The sequence below is a fragment of the Epinephelus lanceolatus genome, chromosome 2 (assembly GCF_041903045.1).
Source record: "Epinephelus lanceolatus isolate andai-2023 chromosome 2, ASM4190304v1, whole genome shotgun sequence".
Taxonomy (NCBI): domain Eukaryota; kingdom Metazoa; phylum Chordata; class Actinopteri; order Perciformes; family Serranidae; genus Epinephelus; species Epinephelus lanceolatus.
This window is the reverse complement of record NC_135735.1, coordinates 282827-290000: the sequence shown is the minus strand read 5'-3', so window position 1 is coordinate 290000 and position 7174 is coordinate 282827. Positions and strand designations below refer to the sequence as shown.

The following is a 7174-nucleotide window of genomic DNA, read 5'->3' as shown; positions in this document are numbered from 1 at the left end:
CAGTAAATATATTGATATGGCACAGAGAGAGAGGAGGTGACTCACCTGTCACTGTGACTCGTCTTTGTCGTCTTCGTCTCTCTGAGGGGACGACCGCAGATTTAAAGGAGGGGAGGAGGTCACATGACCTGCAGGGGTGGGGAGTGACCTTCATCAGATGGAGGCTGATATTAATTTAAACTGTATATGTTGGTGTGTGTGTACTGCTGGTAAATGACATCATCTGATTATAATCAGAATGTAAAGTTACCGTCAGTGTTAACTATCATGTTTACATCAATAGATTATTTATAAAATATTTTTAATGTCAACGAGACAAAAACAAAGTTTCTCTGAGTCTGAGTCTGAGTCCTCTTTGTTTGTTGAGCATTGTTGTTTTTTCAACATATATTTTTGGCCTGCTTGTATGTGTGTGTGTATGTGTGTGTGTGGAGGGGGGTGTTAATACATACATATATATATATATATATATATATATATATATATATATGTATTGCCCACGTACAGTTTCACATGGTGTGTGTTTGGGATACAGGTCATAGGAAACTGCAGATTAAATAGTCAACTGAACCCATTAAGAGGAGCAATGTATTCAGACAGAGTGTTTGTGAATGTGATAGCACGATTGCTTTATTGAAAGTACAGTAGTACCATTGCCAATAGTGGGATAGTTAGTGGGCTAAAACTGTACATTAGTAGTTGAGGTAGCACGTTGAAAGGCAGATAGTTAAAGTGTTTATATGTTGTATTGACTTCAAAGTGGGGCGCACTGGTAGTTCACATGGGAAAGGTGCAGCTAGCCCTTGTTGCAGCAGCATACCATACCATGACTTAGTCATACCAAACATTAGAAAACAACACCAACATTGGTCCACAGGGGGAGCCACAGCGATCGGTCGCATTTTAGCCATTTTGAAGCATTTTTCTGTTGTTATAGCGCCACCCAGTTGCCAATTAGAGTTAAATTTCTCCAGTCACCTTGAGGCATCCTGTTCTACATATCTACCAAATTTAGTAAAAATCCATATGGCGGTTAGGCCTAGATAAGAAATGAGCTCTCTAGCGCCCCCATTTTGTTTGATGGGGTCAATAATGGAGGGGTCCCCTCAGATTATGTGTGGTCATATGCCTACAAAGTTGCGTGGTGATGGGTGAAACCCTTGAGATGTTATACACCTTTATGTGATGAGCCACGCCCTCCGCAATATTCATTGCCTTATAGAAGCTCAGTTTTAGTAAGTTTTCCAACTTTTGCCAAGAGGGAACTTTAGATATTGGTCCCTAGATTATGTTCACCCAGTTTCATGCAGATCGCTCAAACTTCCTAGGAAGAGATCCATTTGAAGTGTTTTTCAAAAAATTCAAAATGTAAATGGAAAATCTATATAAGCGGAAGTTATGGGTTCTTGAGGCAAATGTGTTCCTCATGAGGAGAGGCATCTCTGTGCAAAGTTTCATGTCTCTACCACATACGGGGAATGAGATATGCCCATTCAAAGTTTGACATTTCAATCGGTTGCTATAGCGCCCCCCTTTGGCCCGTTGATGTAATATTGCTTCATTCGCATCCTCCCATGACCTTCTACCACTGTGCCAAATTTCAAGGCAAGGCAAGGCAATTTTATTTATATAGCACCATTCATACACAAGGCAATTCAATGTGCTTTACAAGAGAAATACATTAAAATAAAACATTAAAGGAACAATAGATCATTAAAAACAAAAGCTAAAAGCAAGACAATAAATAGTTAAAAGCAATGCAGAAAATGCATTTAAAAAGCAAACATAAAGCAACAGCAGACAAATATAAAAACAATAGCTACAGATTATCCTAACAATAAGTTACATATCTAGTTCACTGGTAAGCTGCAGTAAATAGTAATGTTCTAAGCCCTGATTTAAATGAGCTGACAGTTTCAGCCGACCTCTGATATTCTGGAAGTTTGTTCCACAGGCAGAGAGCATAGAAACTAAAGGCTGCTTCACCTTGTTTGGTTTTGATCCTGCTTAAACATACAGATCATAATGGAAATCATGAGGAGGCCGCAAGGAAGTCGACCACAACCAAATACCTCCAGAGAATAAGGCAAGTCCTGAGGAGTCAGCTGAATGGCCAGAACAAGGTCCAAGCCATCAACATGTACGCACTACCAGTCATCAGATACCCAGCTGGGATCATAAGCTAGCCAAAGGAGGAGACAGAAGCCACTGATATCAAGACAAGAAAGCTCCTCACCATGCATGGAGGGTTCCAGCCCAAGTCCAATGGGACACACCACCAAAGGTGGTGGAGAACAACAGGGCTAAGATCCTGTGGGACTTCAGCTTCCAGACTGATAAACAGCTGCTGGCTAACCAACCGGACATAGTGGTGTTTGACAACCACCAGAAGAGGGCAGTGGTGGAAGATGTGGCGATACCAGGCGACAACAACATCAGAGAGAAGGAGCACAAAAAGGTGGAGAAGTGTTACGGGTTGAAAGAACAGCTGGAACAGATGTGGAAGGTCAAAGTTGACGTGGTGCCAGTGGTAGTAGGAGCACTCGGCGCAGTGCCCCCCAAACTGGGAGAGTGGCTCCAGCAGATTCCAGGAAGATCTGAAGCCTCAGTCCAGAAGTGTGCAGTCCTAGGAACAGCTAAGATACTGTGCAGAACCCTCAAACTCCCAGGCCTCTGGTAGAGGACCTGAGCTTGAGGGTGATACAGATAGCACCCTGAGAGGGTGAGAGGGTGATTTTGTGTATATATACATACACATATATATATATATATATGTATATATATATGTATATATATATATATATATATATATATATATATATATATATATATATATATATGTATATATGAATATATTTGTCACCTTGTAAATGGACCTGCACTTGTACAGATCCTTTCTAATCTTCTCTAAGCACTTTAATGCTTCATGTCTCGCTCACACACTGATAATAAGCCATCAGGAGCAGTTTGTTGTTCAGGAACTGCCAAAGGACACTTCAACATGCACACTGGAGGAGCTGAGGATTGAACCTCTGATCATCTGATTAGTGTATGACCCACTGTACCTCTGATCCACAGCTGGCTTGTAGCTGTGTGTGTAACAGGTTTAAACTGCAGTCAGACTGAGTGTAGCCTCAGAGCTCCAACAAACACCAAGTCACAAGTTTGAGACCAAACTTCACAGTTTTCACTGACAACAACTTCTCCTGACAGTCAAACATTCACTCTCACGTCTCACTATTGATCCCATTTACACAGTAATTATAGAATGTAGAATAAATGTTTATTGTCCAGCAGGGTGGACATTTGTTCTCAGCTCATCAGACACAGGAGACAACATCATAAGAACCAATCATCATCCAACTCTGAACACCTGAGTTCAGCTCAGTGTCTGTCTGAGGTTTAAACTCACCAGTTACTGTGCTGAGGTGAGGATGATGATGATGGCAGTCAGGATGAAGGACTTGTTATCAAAGGGACTCTACAGCGCCCCCCAGAGGTCAGACTGTCTGCAGAGAGTCAAATCAGCTTCTGTGGCTCGTCAGCTGTTTTACTTTCCATCATCACAGTCCTACAGAGATTATTCTGGGATGTCCAGTTCATATGAGCGAAGCAGGCAGAGAGGGGAAAAGTTCAAATTCTCTGAACCACAGTTTGGTCCTAAAATCAGCTGACTGACAGCGAGGACACTGAGTTTCCTCCAAAGTGTTTCCAGAAGAGTTCACCTGAACTGTACCAAGGCCTTTAAAGTTTCACAGAGCTCCAACATGTCGGACATCGACTCAAACCTTCACTGTGTCACAGTGTTAACCCTTCGCTGCTCTGATCACTGAAGCTTCTGCCTGTGTGTAATTTTATGACTCACCTTTAATACTCAGTTCCTTTTTATGCTTCGTTTCTGTTCATGTGTTTGTGTCCATGTTTACAGCGAGACTCTGGGACAAACATGTCTGTCCTGTCCTGAGCTGACGATGTAGTTACTCTGATGATGATGACAGGAAGTCAGTCTCATCAGTTTCCTGTCCTCTGTGTTCATATAAATATATGAAGTGTCTGTGTGTTCTTTAATGAGACGGTGAATCAGAGCGTTTCCTGTCAGGCGTCCACTGATGTTGTTATTATTGTTATTATTTGTTGTTGTTTACCTCAGTAATGACTTCGTCGGCTTGTTTGATTGAGGAACATTAGATCAGCTGCTTCATCCATCAGCTGCTTCATTGAACTCTTTGTCCTCCTCATCCTCATCTCTGCAAACATGGCGCCGATTCTCTGAACTGTGACACACTGATGACATCACCGCTGCACTCAGCACCAATCAGCTGACCTGATGACTGATTACAGTCCATCAGCAGGAAATGACCTCTAATCAGACGTGTTCGTCCTCAACAACAACAACAACCTGCTGACACTTCCTGTTTCAGCCTGTTACCATAGTAACAGGGTTTATCAGGTGAGCTGCTGCAGGTCAGTGCTGAGCTTCTTCATCACCATCATTATCATCATCATCACCATCATCACCATCACCATCATCATCATCATCACAATCACAATCACAGTCATCATCATCAGCATCATCATCATTATCATCATCATCACCATCATCATCATCACTGCAGTGCTAATTGTGAAAAGCCTAAAGCAAAATCATCTGAGCAGCTGCAGTCTGGAACCAGACCAGTTCAGCTACACCTGGTCAGAACCAGTCAGAACTGGTCGGGTTCAGGAGTTCCTCAAAATGCTCCTCTGACAGTTCCCTCAATCCAGATCAACAGTTCTCCTCCTCAGAAGTTCAGACAGCTTTATCTACACAGCTGCTGCTGATCGGAGGAAATGTCACATGTCTTTGAAACAGAGACGGCTGAAGGAAACTTAAAGAAACTTGTCACAGAGCGGGGACACTGACACACTGTCCTTTATGTCTCTTATATGTCTGTATGTGATGATATGGATCAGTGGCTCTGGTCAGACCTGACAGCCTGTGTCCGTCTGTGTGTAACTGAACCCCGGAAGGTATAAATGTGTGGAACAGTTTCATGTGACTGTCAAATAAATACATGTACAGTACTTCAGTTCATATCAGAGGTAATGACACTCTGTGAGTGTGTGTGTGTGTGTGTGTTTCCTGCTCCTCATCTACACATCTGAGTATTTAACTCTTTACTGCACAACATTTATTTTTTATTGGACTTTATTTCACTGATTAAACAGATGAAGGAAACTCTTCAATCACACATCACAAATTATTGAAGTCAAAAACCCTCACTGATGTTCTGTCAGCTCATGTGAGGGAACATCGCCACCTGCTGATGTGTTCAGTAAAGTGCACTTCACACAGGGTTTTTTTTTTCTTTTTTTTTTACAGATCTGCTGCGACAGGAAATGGACTAAACTAACAGGAAGTCACACACGTCACATGACCCACAAACTGAGAGGAACTGATTCACAAATGTACTGATGCAACCGGTGGACTCTGGTGATGTATAAAGATGCTCAGATCATGGAAATCTTCAGAGGTGATCTCTGTTTATTCCTGACAGGAAGTGGCAAAAACAAAATCCTCTGTCATTCACAACCATACAAATTCCAGCCCCTCCCCCACAGAGTACAACAGCAAAAGGGGAGAGGTAAGGTGGGAGATGCCCCTTTAAAGGTGGGGAACCCCCACAGATTCAGATTCAGATTACTTTATTAAATACCTGTAGGTAGATTTGTTTGGTAGTTCCATAGGTGAAAGTAGGGGCACAGGGACTGGTTATCAAACGTTCCACATGTTGAGTACAGAGGCCTGAGAGTGTCAGGTAAAAACAACTGAACCAAACTTTGTGGAATTGTAATCAGGGTTGCCAACTCTCACGCATCTGGTGTGTGACACATGCAATCACCTTCCATCTCAAGCTCTCACTCTACCCAACCAATTCTCACGCCAGCGACGAACGCTGGAAAAAAGGCTGGCAGCTGAGTATTTTAAATTAATTTCAAACAGCCGGCGCGCTGGGTGGGCGGAGTTGAAGAAGTTGGAAGTTTGCAGCCAGACTTCAGAGAGGGGAGAGGAGAAGGGCAGACTCTGCCTGACCGGCGTACCGGCTGAGTGAAATGGAGTGCAGCCAAATGTTTCTGTGGAAAACTACCCTCTGATTGGTGTGCAGTCCATATTTGCTTGGACTGCGCAGCTGTAGTCTCACAATCAATCAATCAATCAGTCAATCAATTTTATTTATAAAGCCCAATATCACAAATCACAGTTTGCCTCACAGGGCTTTACAGCATACGACATCCCTCTGTCCTTATGACCCTCACAGCTGATCAGGAAAAACTCCCCAAAAAACCCTTTAATGGGGGAAAAAAACAACAACAACAACAACAACAACAACAACAACAAAAAAACAGTCAGCCGACCACGCTGTCCTGTTGTGATGTGAATCAATTGCACAGACGAGACGTGTGCTGCTGTGTGTTAACTATGTTCAGCAAACCAGCCAGCAAGAAGCAAAAAACTTTGCACAGTTCCTTCCAAACAAACCGTGTAAGTTGAGTGATGCTGTTGCATGTAGATAATGTTAGCTAAATGATGACTAATTAATAGATGCCAATATATCAAGTTAAGCTAGTTAACAAGAATACTAATGTTATTGTTACCTGTACTGAATCGCTTGCTAGCTAGTTTCATACTTGGAAAAAACCCACTCCTCCTTAATAAGAACTTGTGCTCACTATTGCTTTGCACATATTTGTTTAATCTTTATTGCCACAATATAAAGAGCAGGGTCAGGGAGGAGACAGTGGACCAGAGGCCAGAAAGGATGATCATGCAGGGTCCTCACGGGTGAGGAGAGATTATAATTGGCTGAGAAAAAATATCTATAGCATAAAAGTGACTTTGCGATTAATTTCTACAGCTATGTCAAAAGGCATTTGGAGAGCTTTGTAAATGTCAAAAATGAGATGAAATGGCCTAGGTCTAGGCACTCTTGCATAGTCTAGAAATATATCATGAAATGCTCTTTAGACTACAATAATACACAAAATATATAATTATTCCCAAAATAATATTTTAGTTAAATCTTAATCAAAATATATTCAACCATTTCAACCATGAATTATTTTGCTTTAAATCCAAAATGGGTCTTGTGTCTACAGAGTAATACGCTATACGTCACATAGACAAGTCCTAGTT

At 41.9% G+C, this 7174-nt stretch overlaps 1 protein-coding gene across 1 annotated transcript in view; it reads right to left on the bottom strand.

The window, feature by feature from the left end:
* agrp (agouti related neuropeptide) overlaps positions 1-118 on the bottom strand; it is a 13507-nt gene extending 13389 nt beyond the window's left edge. Inside the window, exon 1 of the mRNA XM_033631076.2 lies at positions 46-118. The gene's annotated coding sequence lies outside the window, so the exon portion shown is untranslated. The remainder of the gene's footprint in view (positions 1-45) is intronic.
* Between the last annotated feature and the right edge of the window lie 7056 nt (positions 119-7174).